We start from the raw sequence: 17,070 nt of genomic DNA, 5'->3' as shown, positions 1-17,070 counted from the left end.
TTTTTTTTATACATTTGGTAGAAGAATCAATTGACAAGACTGCCACATCATAGTGAAGGATTAGCCTCGTTTCGTGTGATCTGTGGGTTATTTTGGTGAGCGGTGAGTAGGTAGATAAAAGGCGGATATGGTGATGGCTAGTTAATAGAAGGGGTGGTGATGACTAGTGGTGGTGACTATGAAGATAATAATGGTGATGATGATGACGATGATGATGGTAATGATGATGACAATGGTGATGATATTGATGATGACATTGATGGCAATGATGGAGGAGGAAACACATCAGTTTTTAAAATAGGTAAGTGGTAGAAAGAGGAGGAGGAGGAGGAGGAGGAGGAGGAGGAGCAGAAACATCATGATAATAATGATGAAGATAGTGTTCATGATGGAAGAGACATAATGGGAAAAAAAAAAGAAAAGAAAGAAGAAAAAAAAGAATATATATATATATATATATATATATATATATATATATATATATATATATATATATATATATATATATATATATATATATATATATATATATATATATATATATATATATATATATATATATGTAAGGTAGACAGGAAACAGGGAAGCAAGATGATGATGGAAAAGAAAATTGGCAAAATTATAAGAAATACGTAGGAAGAGGAAGAAGAGGAAGAAGAGGAAGAGGAGGAAGAGGAAGGAAAGGAGGAGGAGGAGGAGGAGGAGGAGGAGGAGGAGTTGGAGGAGGAGGAGGAGGATTTGGAAGAGGAGGAGGAGCATGTGTTCCTCTCGCTATGTAAAACACGTGTTGCTGAGCAAACACAAGGTCACACACCTTTTTAGAGAAACCTTTTCTGTGAACAACAACCATTTATACATAATATTATAATGTTTGCTTTGGCCTCTCTCTCTCTCTCTCTCTCTCTCTCTCTCTCTCTCTCTCTCTCTCTCTCTCTCTCTCTCTCTCTCTCTCTCTCTCTCTCTCTCTCTCTCTCTCTCTCTCTCTCTGTGTGTGTGTGTGTGTGTGTGTGTGTGTGTGTCAGTTGCCTCAGACACCAATGTTTCAGTGAGGAAAAGAAGATGAGGTTTAGTAGAGGATTGGTGATGTTCTACAAATTGAAAATTAGATCTGAGACCACAAATGATGCAGAAATTAATGAAGAAAAGTTGAGAGGGGTGCCAAGACACTTAGGGTCGATACAAGAAGAGCAGTCCGACCTGGGGACATCTGTGGTCCCCTCCCCGGGTGGAGACTCCGAGGTATTATTATGATGGCCATCACAATGACAACTGACAGGAAACGCTAAAGTGGTCGGCAAGACGTAAGGGAGAAGTGAGTCACTGTTACTAATTTTCAGTAGGAATTGACTATGAAAACTGTTGTAGACAATCCCTATAAAAGCAATACTGAGACTGACTACGAAAGGTTAACCCTCGACATTACCGTTATGCTGAGAGTATAACAAAAGTGATAGTGTCTGGCATGGAGGCGTACATTCCTCACTCTTTTTCTCAACCTAAACCTTCTAAACCTTGCAAGACTTTTCTCGGGCTATACATGATGGAGAGGCAGCCCACTAAAGGTACTTGATCCCTCAATCACCAGAATCTCATGCGCTTTATATTTCTGCCAGGGACCATGCCAAGTCTTCGCTCAAACCTTTGCTAAAAACTCTACCTTGGACGATTCAGAGTTTGTTCCTCTCTTTCCTCCATTCTCTGACTACTTCATGTTACCTATTAAAATTCTTCACAATGATGTTTTCCATGCCCTCGCTGGCCTAAATCCTCGGAAGGCTTATGGACCTGATGGGGTCCCTCCTATCGTTCTCAGAAACTGTGTCTCCGTGCTTGCACCTTGAATAGTCAAACTCTTTCAGCTCTGTCTGTCAACATCTACCTTTCCTTCTTGCTGGAAGTTTGCCTACATTCAGCCTGTTCCCAAAAAAGGATGACCGTTCTAAGCCCTCAAACTAATGCCCTGTTGCTTTAATTTCCTGCCTTTCTAAACTTTTTAATTTATCATCAAAAGGAAGATTCTTAAACATCTATCACTTTACAACCTTCTGTCTGGTCGTCAGTATGGGTTCCGTCAAGGCCGCTCTACTGGTGATCTTCTGGCTTTCCTTACTGAGTCTTGGTCATCCTCGTTTAGAGATTTTGGTGAAACGTTTGCTGTTGCCTTAGACATAGCAAAAGCTTTTGACAGAATATGGCACAAAGCTTTCATTTCCAAACTATCCTCCTACGGCTTTTATCGTTCTCTCTGTAACTTCATCTCAAGTTTCCTTTCTGACCGTTCTATTGCTGCTATGGTAGACGGTCACTGTTTTTTTTCCTAAATGTATTAACAGTGGTGCTCCTCAGGGTTCTGTCCTGTCACCCACTCTCTTCCTATTATTCATCAATTATCTTCTAAACCAGACTTCTTGTCCTATCCACTCCTACGCTGATGATACCACCCTGCACTTTTCTACGTCTTCTCATAGACATCCAACCCTTCAGTTCATGAAACGAAACCACAGAACGCCTGACCTCTGATCTCTCTAAAATTTCTAATTAGGGCAGAGCACACTTAGTATTGTTCAGTGCATCAAAAACTCAATACCTCCATCTATCAACTCGACACAAGCTTTCAGACAACTATCCCCTCTTCTGCAGCGACACTCAACTGTCCCCCTCTTCTACACTGAACATTCTTGGTTTGTCCTTCACATCTCATCTCTAGGTAAAACAGCTTCTATGAAATTAGGCGTTCTGGGTCTTCTCCGCCAGTTTTTTTTTTCTTTTTTTCTCACCCCCTACCCACAAGCTGCTGTGTACAGGAGCCTTATCCGTCCATGTAAAGGCTATGCTTCACATTTATTGGGGGGTTCCATTCACACCGCTCTTTTAGACAGAGTGGAATCAAAAGCTTTTCGTCTTATCAACTCCTCCTCTCTAACTGACTGTCTTCAGCCTCTTTTTCATCGCCGCAATGTTGCATCTCTTGTTATCTTCTACCGCTATTTTCATGCCAACTGCTCTTCTGATCTTGCTAACTGCATGTCTCCCCCTCCTCCCTCGGCCTCACTGCACAAGACTTTCTTCATTCTCTCACTCCTATTCTGTCCACCTCTCAAATGCAAGAGTTAACTAGTATTCTCAATCATTCATCCCTTTCTCTGGTAAACTCTGGAACTCCCTGCCTGCTTCTGTATTCCACCTATGTTGTGAGGTTGTAAGTAGAAACTATTCATCAAATCTATAATCAGTAAGGCACTGTAAATAGGAAATGAGACTTCAGAGTAACCAGAAAGGAAAACTGTAAGTCACAAAATTCATAGTATGTTATATTCTTTGATAATTGCGGGTGTACGTAGCAGCCATGGCCTTGAGACGTAAGGTGTTGCCAAATGTACATCCAACCTTTTACCTAAACGTACAGTTCTCGTTTATTTATAGGTATTTATAATGTAAAGACGTACTGATTTATTGCACATACTGTAAGGTTGTGAAAGTATATGTAGAGGTGAGATTGAAAGCTTTAAAAAAATATAAAAGTAAAATTCCGCTTCCCAAGTCTGATATCGTGGGCTCTGAGAAGGGAAATAATCCTGGAATCAAAATCGCTTGGTAGCCACACTTGCATTCATACCATGGGAATAATATATATATATATATATATATATATATATATATATATATATATATATATATATATATATATATATATATATATATATATATATATATATATATATATATATATATATATATATATATATATATATATATATATATATATATATATATATATGAATCGACTTGTTATTTTCCCTTTTCTGTCATTTTACGGGGTAAATAAGAAGCTTAGGAAAAAGAAATGCAGCCTGACAAGACCACTATCTCTGACAAAGCGCAACACTGTACTGGTTAAAAGTTTTTCCTTTGAAATGTTATTACAAGTTTTCTTTTCTGTGATGCCTGTCAGCACTACGTATATTTTACTTTGTTTATACACATCTTAACACTGTTCCTCGAATACACCTTGCTGTGGCTCTTATGGTCTCTGATGCTGGATGTGAGGCTTAAAATTTCGTTACTTTATGGTGCAAACGTTTCTTATGAAGATTTAACGATAGGAGCTCGTTAAAACATTTTCCAGAAGTATTTCTCAAATTTCTTCGCTGAATTTAAATGGCATACGCATGTATAACATTAGCTTCTCTGAAGGACGACCAGAAATACGCATCCTATTTTCCCAGAATACAAAGAGGTATCTCTTGAATTCTTTGCTCTGTGGTCGTGCTCTCCCTTCCTGCCGTGTCGTGAAATGAAAACAAACAGAGGCACAAAGCATTACTTTTCCCAGGTGGTCTGTTGATGCAGTTATGAATAAAGAAGTATAAAATTTAGGTTGAGAGCATGACATAATCCACTTCTCAACTCTCTTTCAAAACAAATACCACCTGGTAAAGTAGAGCAGGAAATCGACTGCTTGCAAATTATGGTGACACACTGAACGCACGGCTGCACTAACTCACTTTGCCAGAAACAATGAACGCAGAGCAACATAACGTAGGTCAGGTGAGGGCACAACTGCTGAGCAAGGTCAAGGCCACGCTTCTTGAATTTTCCTGGTCAGGTTCTGGTCAACGGACTTGCCAGCGTCCCGACTCATGGTCCGCCTGACGCTCGCCTGCAATCCGGTGACACACGGCGTCCAGGGAACCATTTGTCACTCCCACAGTCGGCTCAGGTCGGGTTGATGCTGCAATGGAGAACCCCCTTAGGTTTGCGGCACTGCACCGTAAGCTTCCAGCCAACAGCCGTGCAGGGAAGCACATTCATAGCCACACCTCCCCACCTGCCGCCTTAATGAATATGGCATTACTAACGTCTGGACTGTTACGGCCAGCAATGATCGCAGCCTGACATGCAAGACCCTCATTCTCAACACTCTCCTCCTGCCAGTTACTGATTAACTTATTTGTGAGTTTCTCGCTTTGTTCTGTCATTGAACAACTACAAGGCTACCAACAAAACATTAGTGAAATCCTCAGATATTGCAAAATCATTTCATCTTTAGATTTTTCTCTGCATGTTGAATATTTACGTTACGAAAGGAACACATTGTACATTTCATTTCAAGATATTTTCTTGTCACTATAATATTGAATAAATAAAAAAATATATATATATATATATATATATATATATATATATATATATATATATATATATATATATATATATATATATATATATATATATATATATATATATATATATATATATATATATATATATATATATATAGTTATAGCTATAGTTATAAAGATCATAATGTATATAAAACATATCTAGTAATTTTCATTTTAGGCATTTAAAATTTCAAACTTCTAACCTAAAAAAAAAAAAAAAAGTGACATGATGAACGTTGACATGTTGATTGCAGCCTCCTTGGACGTTGTGACGCAGCATTTCAAGCCAGAGAGCTGCCGTCTAGTCTCCTCAGCCAGACGAATCGCTGCTTGTCTCTTCGTGAGGCGCCCGATGGCTTGCTTGAGTCACGCTTAATCCACTCATCCTCGAGAACCAACACACCTTTATATCTAGGTTGTGAAGATAAGCTTTCCTGACGAAGGATTGAGGGCTGGACGGTGTGTGTGTGTGTGTGTGTGTGTGTGTATGCCAAGATGGGTGGGTGAGTTCGCGTTGGTGTGAGTGGGTGGGTGGGTGTGCGTCCATGTCTTCTGAGTAACGAGAAACAACACGTTCATAAGGATTTACGTAAATTACAACTGTATATATATATATATATATATATATATATATATATATATATATATATATATATATATATATATATATATATATATATATATATATATATATATATATATATATATATATATATATATATATATATATATATATATATATATATATATAACAGCCCTCGAGCTCATGGGACTTGGCTCCCTCATCCGCCACTCCTCGAGACGCCCGCAGGTTGGGAATCTCGATCTACCGCTCCACTTACATCGGGGCTTCAGACTCAAGCCTCGGGCACCAAACCCAAGCCACCTCCTGCCTTATGGTCGACACCTCAGGAGTCTACTAGTACACAGCAGAGGATCTACTTCCCTCTCCCGGGAGCTTGGATTCTGGGTCATCTTTCACACAAGCATAGCAGAACACTCACAACACTCGTGCACACACATTCACGTCTCCACTCATTACACCTGTGCTACCCTCACGTCGACACGCCACACGTTACACCTGCGCACACCCTCGTTATACAAGTGCTACACTCACGCCACACTCACACACACACACACACACACGCATAGACAACTGCTGAGCCCGTGCCATCACTACAAGTATTTCATACTATATATTGTTAATTTATTGTCCTGCTTCATTCTTGTTCTTTTTTTTTTTTTTATTGTTCCTATTCAATATATATATATATATATATATATATATATATATATATATATATATATATATATATATATATATATATATATATATATATATATATATATATATATATATATATATATATATATATATATATATATATATATATATATATATATATATATATATATATATATATATATATATATATATATATATATATATATATATATATATATATATATATATATATATATATATATATATATATATATATATATATATATATATATATATATATATATATATATATATATTATATATCGTTGTTGGGGTTCCTAGTGTTTTAAGTTGAAGCATTTTGTGTGTCCGAGCCTGCCATCCTGTAGATTTACTGTCACATGGCTCGTGACAGGAGCACACACACCAAATACACTCAGGGAAACACACTCCTAAGCAACATTTTCACTACACAATACGCACAGCACACACTGCCGAAGAATCTTTACATCCACAAATATGCAGCAGCATAATCAGAAGAAACCAGGATGCCACAATATCGGTGAATTCAACCACAAACAGTTGACGTGTAGACACGAGCACAGGCTGAGGTGTGAAGGATGCCATACACTTGGACACAAATCTCGCCAATGTAGTTACTACAGCGGTTAGGGATGTGGCGGGGAAGATGCTGCCGATGTGTTTGATATTAAAAACGATTCCATAACTATTTAACATACAAACAGCCAGTCTTTGCAATCAAACCTTGATGACATTAAGCATCTTGTACACGAAAGAAATATCGATTTGTTGTGTTACCGAGACGTGGCTTCGTAATGAAATTCCTGATGAACATTTAACTTTACAACACACAGGTGAGATGGTGGACGTGGAGGAGTCTGCATATATGTAAGCAAGCAACTGAAGGTAAGTGTGATAAAACTACCTACTCCTAAGCAATCCCGTGTCCAGGACTTATGGACGAGTGTACAGTGCAGTAAGTTGCCAGCTTTTATTATAGGTTGTGTTTCAAGACACCCCAAGGCCACACCTTCCTCTTCTGAATATGTCCAAGATGTGTTGAAACAAATGTCTGTATGTAACAAATGGCTTTATATGTTGATGTGATTTTAATGATGGTTTATTTTCTAAGAAAAACAAAATTGATGGTATTATCAGAAATATCAGACTCACACCAATGATAAATGAGCCCACTAGGATGACGTCAAGCACAGCCACAGTGCTGGATGTGATCATCACTAATAAACCAGAAAGTGTTTTGGCCACCTCTGTTGTTCCCGGGCCAGCACCTGATCATGACCTAATTGGCATTACAATAAATATCAAGAAGACGGAGAGAGCATGAACTAAAATCTTTTGGTCACCTTGGTAAATATAACAAGGACGCTTTGTGAGCTACTCCTGCCAGAACCCCATCACTTTGATCAAATACTGACCACAGGCCACGCTGATCTACAACTTGATATTTTAATACTAATTTTATGAGTTGTCTGGATGCGTGTGCTCCTTTAGTAACTAAGGCAGCAAGCAGACCTGCAGCGCCTTGGCTCACTGAGGGTTTGCGTGTAGCAGTGAGGCAGCGTGACGACACCCGCAACAAGCCGAGGAGAGCCAGACACAATATTTGTCTGCAAAAACAATACACGAATGAAAAGAAAGAAATAAAGTCTCTTACTGGTGCTGCAAAAAAAAAAAAAAAATCTTAAAAAGTCTAATAAGAGCAAACAAAATTCATCGGCCATATGGAATGTCATAAAATAATTAGTTCCCGGCAAGAAAAGCAGCTCGAGAAAAATATGAACTTCATAATGTCTTTCAAAAAGCAGAATGATTTAATAATTTCTTTGCCAATGTAAGAAAGACAGCATATGACAACGCAGCAGACAGTACAGAGCAATCAGTGCTCCCCCCTGGACCCTTCTCTTTGTAAAGTGCAGTAGTGTGACTGAAAAATTCAGACCCAAGCCAGTAGACACCAACACACTCATATTAACAGTAAAAAGTCTTAACCAAACACGTTCTGTGGGCTCAGATGGAATTTTGCTCAAATTTATCAAGGATGCCTTATATTCTATTGCATCTTACCTGCCATGCGTCATAAATGGCTCAAATGTTACCGGAGTATTTCCTCAGGCTTGGAAAAACGCATGTGTCGTTCCTCTGCTAAAGAAAGGTGATTTTAATGATTCAAACAATTATCGTCCTGTTCCTTTTTGCGGATGACACAAAGATAGGTAGATTAATTAGTTCAGAATCGGATGCCATCGCCTTGCAGGCAGATTTAGATAAAATGAATGAATGGACGGACAGATGGCAAATGCAATTTAATATCAATAAATGCAAAGTACTTAGCGTAGGTAGAGGAAACCCACACAATAGGTACACATTAAACAACCAAACTCTGGTAGGTACAGGGTACGAGAAAGATTTAGGAGTTATAGTTAGCTCTGAACTCCGTCTAAGAAAACAATGCATAGAAGCCAGAAACAAGGCAAATAGGGTACTAAGATTAATTTTTAGGAGTCTTAAAAGTAGAAGGCCGGAAGTAATATTAAAGTTATACTTGGCGCTGGTCAGACCTCATCTAGACTACGCTGTGCAGTTCTGGTCCCCACATTACAGGAAAGATATAGGTCTATTAGAATCAGTACAGAGGAGAAAGACTAAAAGGATTCAGGGGATGAGGAGTATTCCTTACGAGGCGAGATTGAAGTTGTTAAATTTACATTCTTTAGAGAGACGCAGGTTAAGAGACCTGATAGAAGTCTTTAAGTGGTATAAGGGTTATAACAAGGGAGATGTAAGCAAAATTATCAGGATCAGCAACCAGGACAGAACAAGAAATAACGGGTTCAAGCTTGAAAAATTTAGGTTTAGGAAAAAGATAGGAGGAAATTGGTTCTCAAATAGAGTGGTAGATGAATGGAACGGACTCAGTAATCATGTAGTTAGTGCTAGGACACTAGAGAGCTTTAAGAGAAGATTGGACAAGTTTATGGATTGGGATAACAGATGGAAATAGATAGGTATATTTCATACAGGGACTGTCACGTGTAAGCCTGGTCGCTTCTTGCAGCTTCCCTTATTTCTTATGTTCTTTTTTTTTTTTTTTTTTTTTTGTTACTGGTGCTCTCCAAATTATTTGAAAAAAATTGTATGTCAACAACTTTTAGAATTTTCAGAGGATAACAAATACATTTCTAACAGCCAGCATGGTTTTAGACCTCATCTCTCAACTGAGTCTGCGCTAACTATTATAACAGATAATATTTACAATAATATTGACCACAAGAGAGTGTCATTGTTGACGCAGTGTGATTTGTCTAAGGCATTGGACAGTGTCAGCCATGATAACCTCCTGGCAAAGTGTTCTCACCTCAACATAGACTCCTTCAACAACTATTTATACAATATGACTCTGTCAGTCAAACTGCAAAGGGCAACACCTGCTAAAGTAAATGTCCATTTCGGTGTCCCTCAAGGCTCCACCCTTGGACCAGTACTGTCCACTATACATGTTAATGACATGGCTAAGTGCACCAGTGACTGTATTTTAGTTCAGTACGCGAATGACACTCAGTTTCTTCTCTAGGTGTGCTACAGCACACCTAGAGAATATCATTAAAGAAGACCAAACCATTCTTGTTAAGGCAAAAGAATATTTTCTCAAGAATGGATTAATGACCAACACTAATATAACACAGTGCATATTTCTCGGTGGCAGACACTTGCTGTCATAGCTGCCTCAAGACACTGTCATTAAATATGATAGTACTTTTTATGTAATTTATTTATTTATTTATTTTTTCACTATAATCTTGGTTTTACTATGGCTTATGACAACGTATTATTAAATTTTACTAAAATTTTATTTATCTGTATTTGCACTTTAATTTCGTGCTTTACCTTTGTGTTACTCTATGCTCTCTTACTATAGACTTTTATTTGTCCAGTTAAATGTTTACCGATGTTTAGCTAATTTTACAATGACTTTTACATGTTGTGATATCAGTCATTAGGGCAATGATGTACACAAAAGAATGAAAACAATTTCCCATCCAGCGGTGTAGAGCACAACCATTGGGCTCTCGCAGAGTTTTGAGCTTCAGAGATTTGAATGTTAAGCAATTTCTCGATGTGCGTGGTGCTTCCATTGTTGCATTGCTGACACCTTCTCTCGTCAGTCGCCTTCCATCAATAATTAACCTCTCTATAAAGAGTTGCATAGTGATAAGACCACCATAGATGACAGTGAAGGAAGGAATGTGAAGCAGCACAGAGACGGACAGACATGGACACGTGGGAACACGAGGGAGGCTGCAGGAAGGCGTATATATTATGTGGGCGATGTGTGAACCGCTGATTGTATAAGCAAAGGGAAATACTCACTTTATTCCACTGTGACTGCTTTTAGCCAAAGGGATTGTTAATACTGCTGCTACTACTAATAATATTAATAACAACAATATACCTCGTAATGAAAATTATCGAACTTGTACCAAGTCGCAAATTTATGTAACCTCTTTTTTTTTATTGCCATTTAATGGCATTCGAGACTTTACAATACGTCTAAGTCCTCAGTGTCCATAACACTGCTAGCACTACTTGTACCAGTAGTAGTAGTAGTAGTAGTAGTAGTAGTAGTAGTAGTAGTAAGTACTTATCATCAGCCACATGGCGTAATGATTGTTACACTGAGTTCATAATATGTCAGTATATCCAGAAATTGCTCAGTTTTTTTTTTGTGATGAGACAGAAAACGATCCCTTGTGTAAGATAAACTATAGTATATCTATCCCTGTGTTTGTTAAGCTGAAGCACTACACGTTACGTAGTGGAATTTGAAAATAAAAGGAATTCGAATTGCTACATCAAAACAATGAACACTAATGAAAAGTTAAATGCTAGGAAGACTGGTGCAGAGAAAGATACAGGCGGTGTTTCCAGGCGGTTCCTCCTTTGAAGACCAAGAGATTGATCTCAAAGTGTGAGACCTGCTGGATCACATTTGACAGTCACACACAACATCGTTCATGTTTTATCTAATGCTAACTAGCTTGAAGAGGGCAGAACAGGCAGGCAGAGCTCACTGCCTTAATGAATGATTGCCTCACAGACACACGCACATTTGAGGGCAACAAACACAGAGGCAACACCCGAGGCGCTCACAGCAAAAGGTTCCCACCTCGCCTCGCTGGCAAACTGATTCCTCGACTCGCGTCAACCCAACTCATTTTTCATCGCAAGTCGGCAATTTTCTTTTCGCTGCAAAATTAAATCACTTTCGGAAACTTGGGACCAAATTTATTCAGGCCGGGGAAAGACTTGGTGGACGCGGTGGAGGAGCAGGCGGCCGACTGGAGCTGGCTGGATCTGGGCCCAAGGTCCACGCTAGCCTCCTCTTCTGCTCCACCTACGAAATTGTTAGTGTCACTTGCAGCCCCTGACAGCCCAAGGAGACGCCACCACACACCCTACGGCAAATACTGCCAGCCCAGGAGCCCTTTAGGGGAGGACTGTGCTTCCTCCATGGCAGTGTCCGGCGAATGGTGGGTGGCTCTTGGTCACCATGACCTCGCGTTCACTGTGAGGGGCTGCAAGCGTCCACGCCATTGCCCATTGGATTTAAATGGACCCTGAAGGAGAGAAGGGTTCGCCTCTATGTATCGTGTATCATCATTGTGGAACGCATCGTGTATCATCATTGTGGAACGCATCGTGTATCATCATTGTGGAACGCATCGTGTATCATCATTGTGTATTATCATCGTGTATTATCATCGTGTATTATCATCGTGGAACGCATAGCGTATCATCATCGTGTATTATCATCGTGTATTATCATCGTGGAACGCATCGTGTTTTATCATCGTGGAACGCATAGCGTATCATCATCGTGTATTATCATCGTGTATTATCATCGTGGAACGCATCGTGTATTATCATCGTGTATTATCATCGTGGAACGCATCGTGTATTATCATCGTGTATTATCATCGTGTATTATCATCGTGTATTATCATCGTGGAACGCATCGTGTATTATCATCGTGTATTATCATCGTGTATTATCATCGTGTATTATCATCGTGGAACGCATCGTGTATTATCATCGTGTATTATCATCGTGTATTATCATCGTGTATTATCATCGTGGAACGCATCGTGTATCATCATCGTGTATTATCATCGTGTATTATCATCGTGGAACGCATCGTGTATCATCATTGTGTATTATCATCGTGTATTATCATCGTGGAACGCATCGTGTATCATCATTGTGTATTATCATCGTGTATTATCATCGTGTATTATCATCGTGTATTATCATCGTGGAACGCATCGTGTATCATCATTGTGTATTATCATCGTGTATTATCATCGTGTATTATCATCGTGGAACGCATCGTGTATTATCATCGTGTATTATCATCGTGGGACGCATTGCATCATGTAATCATCGTTGTATCATCGCTTTACTTACACTAACACAACACAAAACTACACAACACACGGAAGAGAACCTTTTTGGGGAGAAAGGAGCTTCTTTCACCACACACAACACAACACAACACACAACACAACACAACACAACACAACACAACACAACACACACACACGGAAGAGGACCTCTTTGGGGAGAGAGGATCATCTTTCATCACACACAACACAACACAACACAACACAAACACAACACAACACAACACACACACGGAAGAGGACCTCTTTGGGGAGAGAGGATCATCTTTCATCACACACAACACAACACAACACAACACACAACACAACACAACACAACACACAACACAACACAACACAACACAACACACACACGGAAGAGGACCTCTTTGGGGAGAGAGGATCATCTTTCATCACACACAACACAACACAACACAAACACAAACACAACACAACACAACACAACACAAACACACACACACACACACACACACACACACACACACACACACACACACACACACACACACACACACACATAATATTATCTTATAAAATAACAACATAATTACAAACACAGCAACAATAGTGAGTGATCATGACAATATGTACTGCTACAAACGGTTCCTGGCTGCAATGACTCAAATTCCATTCACATTGTGTCACTCGCCTGCAGCTCAGCAAAATAATCTTTCAAGATATCACTGCCATCAGCGGAATCACTGTTGAAGAGAAACTGATTCCGTGTCCGTTTCAGTGCCACAGTAACCTCTCCATGGTGAAAGTATCCTTTGAAGGGCTGAGTTACCTCCTGCAGATGCTTTCTCACTTCAGTCACAAAGAGCAATTCATACGTCTGTCAGGAAATGCAGAGTTCAGACCATCACGGCTCCTGACTTGTAGTCCCTTAGTAGCACTGCTGTTACCGCTTGCGGGGGAGGAAGTGAGAGTGAAGATGAGAAGATGAAGGAGTGAAGATGAGAGGATAGAGGAGGCGGGGAAGGAAGGGGAGAAAGTGAAGGAGTGAAGATGAGAAGGAAGAAGTGAAGGAGTGAAGATGAGAGGGAAGAGGAGGAGCAGGTGGGAGAGTGAGTCGTGAGGGTGTTTACACTAAAAGCTGGTGACCTATGGTTAGTGCCATAATGAAACCCTTGTGGTGGTCAGGTGTTGTGGTGTTCGCCACACTCCTAACGGCAGAAGGGTGGTCGCCACCAACACACACAGACCTGTGTTCTGCACCCGTCGCCCACGCTCATTCACAAAGCCCCAATACGTGTCACGATCCCGGTCATCTTTCCAAGGAAGTGGACGGCACACTGATCCCAGAAAGTTCTAAAGGTGTGGATTTTTAAAGGCCTCGAGTACCTAGCCGACCTATCAGAAATCGCCAGCTATCAAACCCTCTCACAAACCCTCACCTCGGCACAGCACGCCAGAAATCACCTCACTGCCTCATCAATGTTGGGGAGGAAAACACAGCTATTCTATATAATAACAGGATATACTAATAATAATGTTAACTCACAAACAAATTGAGGTAGTACACATTAAAGGAAATTAGGGAACAAATTTCTAGCCTAGACCAACACAGGATAAATCCCACTCACTCACTCACCATAGATTCCCCCTTTTACTGAGGCTCTTATATCGCCTCCCTTATTGCTCAGAGGCTATGCACATCAATACCTGACATTCCCGTCACTTCACAAACCAATAAAACCCTTCTACTCCTTCAAAGGCCGCTGAAATATTTTCCCCAGCTGCGGGAATTTCCCCAGACGCTGTCACCGCGTCCCCAAATAACAATTCCCGTATTTTACCTCCTCAAACATCACAAGACATCACCACCATCACCATAGATCACCTGTAACACCACAACACCTTCCCCAAGGACACCAATAACACCACAACACCACCGCGGTCCCAACCACAAAATGGCTGCCTCTCACCCCGACACTGTCCCCTCAGGACACCATCCCCTCAGCGTTACATAACCAACACAACTCACCAGCCACACTGCAGCGGACAAGAGCTCTTGGTACCACAACAGACTCACCAGCCTGATCCTGGATATCAAGGTTATACCGCCACATCACTAATATACGTAAGTGTACAATACATTAAGTGTGCAGTAGACAGAGCGTGATGACATTTGTAATGAGCACCTCAAACTGATGCTACAAAAGTGACGCTACAACAAAACAACATACTTATGGTGTTGAGTGTTTTATATAATTATAGACGTGACCGGACTCAGAATAAACTGTACCGTGTGCAGCACTGAGGGTTCATTACACCTGTCACACCGAGCAGCGCCATCAGGCTGCCACAATTGCCGTCACCGTCACGTCTCGTACCTGTGTCCACAGTTACACAGCAGAGTAAATACAGCATCACGTCCGTTTCTTTCTGGTAAATAAAACTTCCAGACAACTATCCGCTCTTCTTCAGTGACATTCAGCTGTCCCCCTCTTCTAATTGATTAACTAATTAATTAGAATTAATAAAATTGAAGAAACTACTAACAACAACAACAACAACAACAACAACAACAATAACAACAAACAACAAACAATAATAATAATAATAATAATAATAATAATAATAATAATAATAATAATAATAATAATGTATTCCCTGGTATCTATATAGGCCTACCATTCTGTCTTGCATTCTCTCCACAGGCCAATTAAAGCATCACAACACAAACATGTACTATCCAGGCAACTCTCTCAAAACAGCAGTTCTTTTCACCTCGTCATTTCTTATTCTATCGATCCCACCACGTTACTCCACACACACACACACACACACACACACACACACACACACACACACACACACACACACACACACACACACACACACACACACACACACACACACACACACACACACACACACACTCCTCCAACACTTGGTTTCCAGCACACTTAACAGTTTCTTCTCCGCTACTCCCGTGTTCCATGTTTCAGCACCACACAGCACAGCGGATACCACTATTCCCACATATAACTCTCTCTCTCTCTCTCTCTCTCTCTGTACACCCACACCCAGTGTCCTTTGCTTGAGGATCTTTCTTAGTCCATCAAGAACTTTTCCTGCTTCTTTCACTCCGCACTTCACCTCTGTCTCAACTCTTGTGTCCACTGTGACTTGATCCCAAGTACCTGAAGCAATCCACCTCTTCCACCTCCTCTCCATTTAATCTTGCATGCCTCCCTCCACTCACTCCACCACCCACTCTCACACATGCCCTGCCATATACACAGAAACGCTTCCCTCCTTCCAACAAGCTGCCTCCAACTCCACAAACTTTGAAAACGTCCCATACTTTTCTTACCAGTCCTATCACACACTTTCCCCAAGTCCTTCACCGCCAAAAAGCTGCACTTCCTTCCCTTTCCAAAAGACATTCCACACTGCTGCCTAACTGCAAAAACCTGATCTACACATCCTCTTCCCTTTCTACAGCTTCACTGCTCCTCCGGGATGGCATTCTCTGTTCTCTGTCCGATTCTCCTTATGAGAAGCCTCCCGTACACCTTCCCTGCCATACTCAGCAAACTGATACCCCTTTACCTGGAGTCTATCACCTTTTTTTTACATACAGGATAACTACACATGCATTTATCCAGAGTTGTGGCACCTTGGAGAGCAATAAAGCACACATTTAATAACCTTACCAACCACAATATGTACCTCTGCCCACCACTCTTCAAACACTTGGCAGCAGTGTATCCAAACCTGCACCTCTCCTTTCCCTCATGTCCCTCACAGCCTCTCATACTTCCTCTGCCTTTATTGGTACACTCTACACTGTTTAAATCTCCTCATACATTTTCTATTGCAATAATCACTGCTTCGTCCTCCTCCTCTGCATATGAGACTCAAGCAACAGATAGCGACACTGTTATACTAATAATCAAACACCTAAAAAACACTTCTTCTTGTGGTTCCGACAATATCTCACTACGATTTCTAAAAGAATCCTTGCCAGTCATAATCCCGTACCTTACGTGTGTAGTCAACTCGTCAATTGTAACAGGAATGTTCCCTGAATCCTGGAAACACGCCATTGTAGTTCCTATTTTCAAGACAGGAGATGTTATGGAACCAAAAAAATTATCATCCAGTATCTCTTCTGCCAATTATCTCTAAGGTTCTTGAGAAAGTTATTGGTGCTCAGCTCATCTCATAC

General features: G+C 40.3%; 1 long non-coding RNA gene across 1 annotated transcript in view; it reads right to left on the bottom strand.

Moving 5' to 3' along the window:
- Positions 1–7,515: 7,515 nt before the first annotated feature.
- The window catches only part of LOC135097238 (uncharacterized), an 18,606-nt gene continuing 9,051 nt past the window's right edge, over positions 7,516–17,070 (bottom strand). The window contains exon 2 of the long non-coding RNA XR_010265493.1: positions 7,516–8,039. This is a non-coding gene — a long non-coding RNA (uncharacterized LOC135097238). The remainder of the gene's footprint in view (positions 8,040–17,070) is intronic.

The sequence above is a fragment of the Scylla paramamosain genome, unplaced genomic scaffold (assembly GCF_035594125.1).
Source record: "Scylla paramamosain isolate STU-SP2022 unplaced genomic scaffold, ASM3559412v1 Contig15, whole genome shotgun sequence".
Lineage (NCBI taxonomy): Eukaryota > Metazoa > Arthropoda > Malacostraca > Decapoda > Portunidae > Scylla > Scylla paramamosain.
Note: the sequence above shows the minus strand (reverse complement) of the source record. Positions and strands in the feature narration are given on the sequence as shown.